Source organism: Zea mays, chromosome 6 (genome assembly GCF_902167145.1).
Source record: "Zea mays cultivar B73 chromosome 6, Zm-B73-REFERENCE-NAM-5.0, whole genome shotgun sequence".
Classification (NCBI taxonomy): domain Eukaryota; kingdom Viridiplantae; phylum Streptophyta; class Magnoliopsida; order Poales; family Poaceae; genus Zea; species Zea mays.
In genome coordinates this window covers 112,396,620-112,408,529 of record NC_050101.1, presented here as the reverse complement: position 1 = coordinate 112,408,529, position 11,910 = coordinate 112,396,620, and the positions used below count along the sequence as shown (strand labels likewise).

The 11,910-nt window shown below is 52.1% G+C and overlaps 1 pseudogene; it reads left to right on the top strand.

The window, feature by feature from the left end:
• The first annotated feature begins 6,319 nt into the window (after positions 1-6,319).
• On the top strand, positions 6,320-6,686 carry LOC103631287 (probable non-specific lipid-transfer protein 3; annotated as a pseudogene).
• Positions 6,687-11,910: the final 5,224 nt, after the last annotated feature.

The window sequence follows — 11,910 nt, the reverse complement described above, 5'->3', positions numbered from 1 at the left end:
ATTTTGGAATTTTTTAATGCTGGTTAAATTGACCTATGTGCAAAGTCCTCCATATCTACCGTTGTTATGGAGTAGTAGTACTACTACTGTAATGTAATGGAGTATTTGGTTTGAGGAATGATATAGTCTATCATCTTCTCACTCTTCAATTTTTTGCTTGGTTTGTGGAATGGAGTGAGTTAATCCATCACCACATTATTCCTCATAGTTAGTTGTTTAGTACTAATATGTGGAATTGAGTCATCCCACCAAATTTGAGGAATAGACTCAAGATGCACCACTTCATTTTGGATAGAGTGATTCATCAAACCAAACACCTAATTAACTACTCAGCTTATGCTAGAGTTCAGAGCAAATAGTTTTTTTTTTAAAAAAAATCCATGTCAGGGTGATACTTTTACAGTAATGAGGACGGCAATGATTTCTCTGTATAGGCATATTGCATAGAATGACAAAGTTTTCAAGATTTGGAAGGATGGCCTAAATGGACTACTCCATTGAGCTGCAATTGGAAAATAACTATACTTGAGCGAGGTCAGTGGAACTAAAACCGAATATGTAAGACGTGACTTCGACACCAGTACATATGAGCAAGAAGATGTTAGTTTGGAAGATCAATTAATGTTCAAGAACAATACCTTTACTGTATTTAGGATTAATGCTACATAAAGATATTTCACCATGAATTTAAATCAAAAAGTTTTTAATGATTTCATGTGGAGAGTAAACTTTAACGAAACTTTATCAATCTTATGTCACAAGCTCCACGTAACATTAATAAGAGGTGCAAAGTAACACTTGTTTATTTACGTTATCGGTACCATTAAAGTGCCTGGACAGCTTGATATGATACTACTGGCATACTGGTGCTGCTCCATATTAGACCTCCTCGATGGTCACCAAATATTAAAGCCACGGGGAATGTACGAAGCAGAAACATGGCTTAGTACCCAGCAGAAAGAATGCCAAAAGCCTAGGGCAAATTTAGGGCGGCAATCACTAGAGCCCCGGCCAGGATGTCTCTGTTCTTAGAACGCCCTCTCAACGGCCTGATTCCCGTTCTGGCGCTGCATCAGATTGACATCCACAGCACGGGATGCAGTGGCACCATGCATGGGATGTGAGCAAAGCGTGTAACCAAGGCAAGACAACCAGAACACCATTGTCCGGCATCCTCATCAAAGAACAAAGAGCTAGCTAGCGAGCAGCGAGGCATCACAGTGCAATACAGATGGACATCTAAATCGGCCACGTTGCATGCATGATTCGGACGACGGGGAGACGAGAAGCACTATTTAGAACAGAGACAGACACCATAGCTTCTAGCTCTGTATCGCTTGGGAGCTTGCATGGGGCATGCATGCATGTTTGGCGGTTTGTTGCTTATGAAAACCGTCATCCATGGTCGGGCTTGTTCTTGAGCCTGCGTGCTAGCTCTTGCCGGTACGCTAGGCTAACTAATCTCAGCAGAACATGGACGACGATCGACGAAAGGTAGACCCCCTACCCTGCCTGTCCCTGCCTGTGCCTATATATATGAACTAACTAGCTCTTGCTTCCACCATCGGCAGCTGCTTGATCTCTCGCCTCTCGCTCTCGTCCAACTGCAATACTGTTGGTTGATCGTCTCGCCCGTTGTGTTGGAGAGGTCTTCTCCACGTTCAGTCCATCTCTGCAGGTGTGAGCACCATATGTATCTATGGATCTAGCTATATAGCAGTATATGTAGCTATAGCAGGTGAGCCGGCGACTCAAAGTTGGGATGATGATGTGGTTAGTAATGGCATAAACTTATGTTATGATTTAAATGATGTGCCGCGTAGGAAAAAAGTGAACAGGGCCAGATCTATTGGGAAGGTTACTCGCCGTCCTAAAAAACCGATCACCCCTTCGAATACCAATTTATTATGAAAGGGATTTTTTGGAACAGCAGAGGTCTGGGAGACTTGGCTAAACACAATTTTTTGTCAATTTTTCTATAGAACAACGTCTCAACTTCATTGCTATTATGGAAACGGGTAGAAGTGGCTTCTCGGATTCAACTTTGAGACACTTGAGTGGTGGAGTTGATTTCTTATGGCACTCTATGCCACCAAGGGGGAGATCAGGAGGTATGCTCTTAGGTGTAAATCCTAGCGTATTTGATATTGGAGCTATAGACGAGGGAGACTTTTACTGTATATTCCGCCTTAGAAATAAAACTGATGGCTTCATTTGGGCCCTTTTTGCGGCATACGACCCAGCATAGGATGATCTTAAGAGCATGTTCCTAACTGAAATGGCAAGAGCGTGTGGTACGGAGCCTCACCCTTTTATCATAGGAGGTGATTTCAACATTATGAGACGACCAGAAGACAAAAATAATAACAACTTTAATTACCGATGGCCTAATTTATTCAATGCGGTCATAGAGAGTCTAGAGCTAAGGGAAATAGAAATGGCGGGTCGACAGTACACCTGGTCAAATGACTTAGACCCACCAACGTTTGAGAAGTTGGATAGGGTGTTGATGAGTCCAGAATGGGATATTAAATTTCCAAATGTTACTGTAGAGGCCCTTGATCGAACCCGGTCGGATCACATGCCACTTTTACTAAATGGCAAAGTAGCTGCTTCGACGGGTAACCACACCTTGTTTAAATTTGAGCAAGGCTGGTTAATTAGAGATGATTTTCATGATATGGTTTCCTCTATCTGGGATCAGGAAACGACAGGATGCACTGCCATGGAAAAATGGCAGAACAAAATACGGGCTGTACGCCAGCACCTCAGAGGGTGGGCAAAAAACACAGCTGGAACAATGAAGAAGGAGAAAATTAAACTTACTAATTTAATTGAAGATCTGGATAAAAAGGCGGAGGTTATTCGCCTATCGCCTAATAAACTAGCTTTGAAAGCTTATATTCATGAACGACTGGCTTGCATTCTAAGAGAGGAGGAAATTCGTTTATTCCAAAGAGCCAAGGTTAAGCACCTGCTTGAAGGTGATGATAATACGAAATACTTCCAGTTAGTGGCGAATGACAAACATCGGAAACATAAGATATATAGTCTAGAAGATGATTCCGGTACAAGTATAGTAGATGAGGAGGAGCTCAAAAGACACATTACTAGCTATTATAAAGGTTTATTTGGTAAACCGGAATTTACTTCTATTGAATTGGAGGAATCGATTACTAATGATATCACTCAAGTTTCAGATGAGGAGAATAAAATTTTAACTGCCCCATTTTCCATGGAGGAAGTCCGGAAGGCGGTTTTCCAAATGGAGCATAATTAATAAGGCTCTGGGACCGGATGGTTTCCCAGTAGAATTCTTTCAAGTTTTCTGGGAAGTTATTAAAAGTGATTTAATGACTCTGTTTGAGGACTTCTATAATAATTCTTTGCCGGTATATAGACTAAACTTTGGAGTTATTACGTTAATTCCTAAGAAAGAGATTGCTTTGAAAATCCAGGAATATAGACCTATCTGTTTGCTAAATGTGAGTTTTAAAATTATCACTAAAGTACTCACAAACAGAATAGGTATGGTGGCAGATCGAATTATTAAACCCTCTCAGACTACGTTTATGTCTGGCCGTAACATTCTTGAAGGGGTGATTGTTTTGCATGAGTCTATACATGAGCTACACAGGAAAAATCTAGATGGAATTATTCTCAAGTTAGACTTCGAGAAAGCATATGATAAGGTGAAGTGGAAGTTCCTTCAGCAAGCTATGTGCATGAAGGGTTTCTCGCCGAAATGGTGTACATGGATCCAAAGTATCATCTCCAAAGGGCATGTGGGGGTTAGAGTTAATGACAACATAGGCCCCTTTTTCTCAACACACAAGGGACTACGTCAAGGGGATCCTTTATCACCAATTCTATTTAACATTGTAGCCGATATGTTGGCAGTGCTTTTCGCTAGAGCGAATGAGGAACATCAATTCAATGGAATTGTACCGCACTTGATTGACGGAGGTTTATCTATCCTTCAATATGCAGATGATACGGTGGTGTTTCTGGATCATAACATCGAACAGGCCAAGAATGTAAAACTGCTTCTAATTGCGTTTGAACAAATGTCTGGCCTTAAGATAAACTTTCACAAAAGTGAACTTTTCTGTTATGGGACGGCTAAGGATTGTGAGCCCCAGTACTCACAACTCTTTGGTTGCGGCGTAGGCACAATGCCTTTAAAGTACCTTGGGATTCCTATGACCCACCGAAGATTGAGAAATAGTGAGTGGCATTGTGTCGTTGACCGGTTTGAGTCGAGACTTAGTAATTGGAAAGCCAAATTCCTGTCTTCAGGGGGGCGGTTTGTTTTGATTAATTCTGTCTTAAGTAGCCTACCCATTTTCATGATGTCTTTCTTTGAAATCCCGACTGGTGTGCTACAGAAGCTAGATGCTATTCGGTCTAGATTCTTTTGGCAAGGAGGACATCATAAAAAGAAATATAGACTAGCCAAATGGGAAATCATTTGTCAACCTAAAGAGCTAGGTGGGCTGGGAGTCGTCAATCTTGACATAAAGAACATTTGTTTACTCAGCAAATGGCTTTTTAAATTACTCAATGGAGATGGTGTGTGGCAACGGCTATTAAGAAACAAATACTTGAGAGACAAATCCCTAACACAAGCTGTCAGAAAACCGGGTGATTCTCATTTCTGGGCCGGTCTAATGAACGTCAAGGACAAATTCCTCAAGTGGGGATATTTTAAGGTGGGGAACGGACAAGCAACAAGATTCTGGAAAGATAAATGGCTTAATAATTCTCCTCTTAGTGAGCAATTCCCAAACCTTTTTAATATAGTACGCAATAAGACCTCGCTGGTTGCAGAAGTGTTGTCACATGAAAATCTAAATCTTTCTTTCCGGAGATCCATTGTTGGAATTAAGCTTGTAGAATGGCAGACCATGATACACTTACTGGATACGGTTAATCTGACTCCGGTGAGGGACACTTTTGTGTGGAGAGCTCATAGGAATGGGACTTTCTCAACCCGATCCATGTATTATAATTTAATTAGTATCCCCAATTATAATCGAGGATGTTTGCTTTGGAAGTTGAAATTACCCTTTAAGATCCTGACCAAAGACAACTTAGCCAAACGTAGATGGCGAGAAAGTCTGAAGTGCAGTTTTTGTAATCAGAACGAGAACATACAACATCTTTTCTTTGATTGCTACATAGCTAAAACTGTTTGGAGAATTATTTATTTTACTTTAAAAATAGACCCACCCGTTAATATTAATCATATTATAGGGGATTAGGAATCCAACAAAGGTTGTATGCATAAAAAGCTACTTCTTTCTGGCGTTGCAGCTTTGTTTTGGTCGATTTGGCTTTGCCGTAATGATGTGGTGTTTAATCATAACCATATACCGTCAATTATACAGGTGATTTTCAGAGGTACACATTGATTCAGATTTTGGAGACTCCTACAGAAGGAAGAAACACAACAGCAAATCCTTGTCGTGTGTCAGTCTTTGGAAGTGGTGGCCATGGAGGTCTTCGTGAGCCACGGGTGGCGGCCTAATACAAGGATTGACGTGGTTTAGTGTTTGTGATCTTATATTCCATATCATGTTTTAAGTTGAAGTTTGTTTGATTCACAAATTGTTGGGATGATGTATTATTTGAGTTGTATGGCTGTATGCATGAAAATGCAAAAGGCCGGAATGATATTTCCATTTCCAAAAAAAAAAGCAGGTGAGCCGGCGGCGCGCCGATGCCCCATCGCCTGCTCCGGTGGACGGCAGCGCAGCGGTGACCGGGCGGCTTCAGTTTTATGCCGGCCGGCTCCGCCAGTGTCTAGCATGCGGTAGCTAATTTGATTATATATATGCCAATCCTATTTCTCTAAAATATAACAATACTGTGAATAATGAAATATATACATATCCGCTGCAGGCAGCCAAGCAAAGCACATACCTCTACGCGGCTCTCTTCCTCTATTGCATTTGCATTAGCTAGAATTTTCGGAACAGGCTGGCTCCGGCATTACCTTAGGGCTCGTTCGGTACAATTTGTTTCGGTTCCCGCATGAACGATTCCAAGGCAAGGATTCAGTGAATCCGGTTGGTTCACTCAAACCTGATGACCATCCGGTTGGTTTCAGTCCTGGTTGGTTTCAGTCCTGTTCGTTTCAAGCAGGAAACAGATCCAGTATGGCAATTCATATGAATCTTCTTGTAGTAGTACACAGTATGGCAATCTCGGACTTCAATCACACTTGCTTGAACCAACGGGCAAGCAAGGAAACAAAACAAAAAGTTTGCCAGTAGAACTAGAACCAGCACACGGACATCCTCCACTCAAGAAGACGATGGCTCTTCTGATGAACGACAACAAGAAGACAACGCAGGCGGTGGTCCTGGCCATGGCCATGGCGTTGCTGTTGGCGTCCGCGTTGGCGATGACCTGCGGGCAGGTGGGGTCGGCGCTGGCGCCGTGCATCCTGTACGCGACGGGGAGGGCCAGCGGGCTCCCATCCAAGTGCTGCAGCGGCGTGCGTAGCCTCAACATGGCCACCATCATCGATCGCCGACATCCGTGCCAAGTGCGTCAAGAGCCTCGTCAAGAGCGTCAACATGCCCCCGTCAGCAGCGCTGCGCCCGTCGTTGCCAAGATCCAATCCGGAGGATAGTTGGCCGGGATTTATACCGGACCATAAAACATGGGGAAAACTCTAAACCAGGCTACTTCCGTTTTTGATTTGGTTCCAAACGAACAGCTAATTATGAAATGACTAGATTCTAATCTGGGTTGTTTCTTTCCAACCGGAACGAGCCAGAAACGGGCCGAAACGCCGGAAACGAACGAGGCCTTACCAAGATCTTTAGGATAGGTGACCACTTGCACAGGGGTAAATCCCAGACGACGACCACATCTGATGAGATATACACAACGTCGTCATCTTTGTCATCATTCTACCATACAGTTGAGAAGACGATGATCACATCTGTCGGGGACCATAATTAGGGGTACCCTCAAGACGCCTAATTCTCAGCTGGTAACCCCCATCAGCATAAAGCTGCAAAGGCCTGATGGGCACGATTAAGTCAGGGATCAGTCCACACGAGTGACTCGATCACGCTTCACCCGAGCCTAGCCTCGGCCAAAGGCAGCCGACCTCGAGAGACTTCCGTCTCGCCCGAGGCCCCCCTTTTTATGGCGGACACATCACCGGCTTGCCCAAGGCCTTGGCTTCGCTCAGAAGCAACCTTGACTAAATCACCACACCGACTGACCAAATTGCAGGGGCATTTAACGCAAAGGTGGCCTGACACCTCTATCCTGACACGCGCCCCCGGCAGAGCCGAGGTGACCGCCGTCACTCCACCGCTCCACTGGCCAGTCTGACAGAAGGACAGCGCCACCTGCGTCACTCCGACTGCAGTGCCACTCGACAGAGTAAGTCTGACAGGCAATCAGGCCTTGCCAAGGGCGCCACGACGAACTCCGCTCCGCCCGACCCCAGGGCTCGGACTCGGGCTAAGACCCGGAAGACGGCGAACTCCGCTCCGCCCGACCCCAGGGCTCGGACTCGGGCTAAGACCCGGAAGACGGCGAACTCCGCTCCGCCCGACCCCAGGGCTCGGACTCGGGCTAAGACCCGGAAGACGGCGAACTCCGCTCCGCCCGACCCCAGGGCTCGGACTCGGGCTAAGACCCGGAAGACGGCGAACTCCGCTCCGCCCGACCCCAGGGCTCGGACTCGGGCTAAGACCCGGAAGACGGCGAACTCCGCTCCGCCCGACCCCAGGGCTCGGACTCGGGCTAAGACCCGGAAGACGGCGAACCCCGCTCCGCCCGACCCCAGGGCTCGGACTCCGCCCTGGCCTCGGCCGAACGACCTCCGCCTCGCCCGACCCCTTGGCTCGGGCTCGGCCACGGCAACTGAAGGCAAGACTCAACCTCGGCTTCGGAGGAAACCCCACGTCGCCCTGCCTAGAGCACAGACCGCCACGTCAACAGGAAACGTCATCATCATCCTACCCCGAATCGACTCGGGTCACGGAGAACAAGACCGGCGTCTCGTCCAGCCAGCTCCGCCAGAGGGGCAATGATGGCGCTCCACGAGCTCTATGACGACGGCGGCCCCCAGCTCTCTTACGGCAGCAGGACAACGTCAGCAGGGACTCGACCGCTCCAACAGCTGTCCCTCCATCAGGCTCTGCCGCACCTCCGATAGCCACGACATCACGCCAGCAGGATGCCCAGATCTCTCCGGCTGCCACATCGGCATGTACCTAGGGCACTAGCTCTCCCTCCGCTAGACACGTAGCACTCTGCTACATCCCCATTGTACACCTGGGTCCTCTCCTTACGACTATAAAAGGAAGGACCAGGGCCTTCTCAGAGAAGGTTGGCCGCGCGGGACCGAGGACGGGACAGGCGCTCTCTTGGGGCCGCTCGCTTCCCTCACCCGCGTGGACGCTTGTAACCCCCCTACTGCAAGCGCATCTGACCTGGGCGCGGGACGAACACGAAGGCCGCGGGACTTCCACCTCTCTCACGCTCGGCTCCGGCCGCCTCGCCTCTCCCCCCTCCGCGCTCGCCCACGCGCTCGACCCATCTGGGCTGGGGCACGCAGCACACTCACTCGTCGGCTTAGGGACCCCCCTGTCTCGAAACGCCGACAGTTGGCGCGCCAGGTAGGGGCCTGCTGCGTGCTGACGAATAGCTCCCCGTCAAGCTCCAGATGGGCAGTCTCCAGCAACCTCTCCGGCCCGGGACGGTGCTTCGTTTCGGGGCTCTCGAGTTCATGTCCTTCGACGACAGCTACGACATGATACTTCTTCCACCGCCGTGCGACCACGACAATGGCGGCCGACAACCCGCCCGCCGGCGGCGGAATCGACGATGTCTTCCCCGCGTGGTGGAAGAGCTATATTCGGGCTCGCTCCGTTCTCTCCCCCGCCAACGGAGGGGAAGGCGGAGCCGTCAAGGCCAGACGGGAGGCCACGCTTCGTCAGCCGTCGAGCGAATCGACGCCCCCGACGCCCCGACGGAAGGCACGCCGGACGTCGACCTCGTGTTCGAGACGGAGGCGAGCGCCGTCCCCCCGCGGCACGCTGACCCTGAGCAAGAAGACGACGCCGGCGCGCTCGCGGAAAGCTTGCAGGACGTCGCCCTCGAACCAGAGATGACGGCGCAACCAGTCCCCGATGTGACTACGTCGCTCCTCGTCGACCAAAAGGTAACGACTAACTCCCATCTTGCGTCATTTCGACTCGGCCTCCACCCGCCAAACGACCTCGATTTGGCGGGCGCTCTCATTGAGGCGAGTGCAACCCCACTGAGGTTCTGTATGCGGTCGCCTTGGGACCGACTGACGGACGTCTCGACCTACGGGCCCTCTGGGTCCGAGGAAGATGACGACCCCAGCATCGGTTGGGATTTCTCCGGACTTGGCAACCCCAGTGCCGTGCGGAACTTCATGACCGCATGTGACTACTGTCTGTCCGACTGTTCCGATGGAAGCCGCAGCCTTGGTGACGAGAGCTGCGGCCCAAGCCGCGAATGTTTCCACATCGAGCTAGGGAATCCCACCGAAGGCAACCATCTTGGCATGCCGGAGGATGGTGATCTCCCTAGGCCGGTGCCTCGCGCCGACATCCCACGGGAGCTAGCTGTGGTCCCCGCTCCGGCGGGGGGTTACGACCCACAACTCGAGCAAGTCCGCGAGGCGCAGGCCAGGCTCGACGAGGGAACGGGAGCGCTTGAGCCGATCCGTCGGGACGTCGGACAGGCATGGGTGGGCCAACCCCTGGCCGGAGAAATACGTCATCTGCCCCAAGGTCTCCAGCACCGCGTCGCCAACGACGTCAGGATCAGGCCGCCGCCCGCATCCAGCGGGGTCGGTCAGAACCTGGCAACCGCAGCAATGCTCATCCGCGCGATGCCGGAGCCGTCAACCACCGAGGGTCGGCGGATCCAGGGAGAACTCAAGAATCTCCTGGAAGGCGCCGCGGCCCGGCGGGCCGAGAGCACTGCATCCCGAAGGCAAGGATATCCCTCGGAACCTCATGCCGCGACTTCCCGATTCATGCGGGAAGCCTCGGTCTACACCGGACGCACGCGCAACACCGCGCCTGCGGCCCCGGGCCACCTCGGCAACGAGCACCATCGACGCGACCGTCGGGCTCACCTCGACGAAAGGGTGCGCCGAGGCTATCACCCCAGGCGTGGGGGACGTTACGTCAGCGGGGAGGATCGGAGTCCTTCGCCCGAACCACCCGGTCCGCAGGCTTTCAGTCGGGCCATCCGACGGGCGCCATTCCCGACCCGGTTCCGACCCCCGACTACTATCGTAAAGTACTCGGGGGAAACGAGACCGGAGCTGTGGCTCGCGGACTACCGCCTTGCCTGCCAACTGGGTGGAACGGACGACGACAACCTCATCATCCGCAACCTCCCCCTATTCCTCTCCGACACTGCTCGTGCCTGGTTGGAGCACCTGCCTCCGGGGCAGATTTCCAACTGGGACGACTTGGTCCAAGCCTTCGCTGGCAATTTCCAGGGCACATACGTGCGCCCCGGGAATTCCTGGGACCTTCGAAGCTGCCGGCAACAGCCGGGGGAGTCGCTCCGGGACTACATCCGGCGATTCTCGAAGCAGCGCACCGAGCTGCCCAACATCACCGACTCGGATGTCATCGGCGCGTTCCTCGCCGGCACCACTTGCCGCGACCTGGTGAGCAAGCTGGGTCGCAAAACCCCCACCAGGGCGAGCGAGCTGATGGACATCGCCACCAAGTTCGCCTCTGGCCAGGAGGCAGTCGAGGCTATCTTCCGAAAGGACAAGCAGCCCCAGGGCCGCCCATCGGAAGAAGCCCCCGAGGCGTCTGCTCCGCGCGGCGCCAAGAAGAAAGGCAAGAAGAAGCCGCAATCGAAACGCGACGCCGCCGACGCGGACCTTGTCGCCGCCGCCGAGTATAAGAACCCTCGGAAGCCCCCCGAAGGTGCAAACCTCTTCGACAAGATGCTCAAGGAGCCGTGCCCCTACCATCAGGGGCCCGTCAAGCACACCCTCGAGGAGTGCGTTATGCTTCGGCGTCATTTCCACAGGGCCGGGCCACCCGCCGAGGGTGGCAGGGCCCACGACGACGACAAGAACGAAGATCACCCAGCAGGGGGGTTCCCCGAGGTCCGCGACTGCTACATGATCTATGGAGGGCATGCGGCGAGTACCTCGGCTCGGCACCGCAAGCAAGAGCGCCGGGAGGTCTGCTCGGTGAAGGTGGCGGCGCCAGTCTACCTAGACTGGTCCGACAAGCCCATCACTTTCGACCGGGCCGACCACCCCGACCATGTGCCAAGCCCGGGGAAATACCCGCTCGTCGTCGACCCCGTTGTCGGCGATGTCAGGCTCACCAAGGTCCTGATGGACGGGGGCAGCTGCCTCAACATCATCTACGCCGAGACCCTCAAGCTCCTGCGCGTCGATCCGTCCTCCGTCCGAGCAGGCGCTGCGCCCTTCCACGGGATCATCCCTGGGAAGCGCGTCCAGCCCCTCGGGCGACTCGACCTCCCAGTCTGCTTCGGGACACCCTCCAACTTCCGAAGGGAGACCCTGACGTTCGAAGTGGTCGGGTTCCGAGGAACCTACCACGCCGTGCTAGGGAGGCCATGCTACGCGAAGTTCATGGCCGTCCCCAACTACACCTACCTGAAGCTCAAGATGCCGGGCCCCAACGGGGTCATCACTGTCGGCCCCACGTACAAACACGCGTTCGAATGCGACGTGGAGTGCGTGGAGTACGCCGAGGCCCTCGCCGAGTCCGAGGCCCTCATCGCCGACCTGGAGAACCTCTCCAAGGAGGTCCCAGACGTGAAGCGCCATGCCGGCAACTTCGAGCCAGCGGAGACGGTCAAGGCCGTCCCCCTCGACCCCAGTGGCGACACCACCAA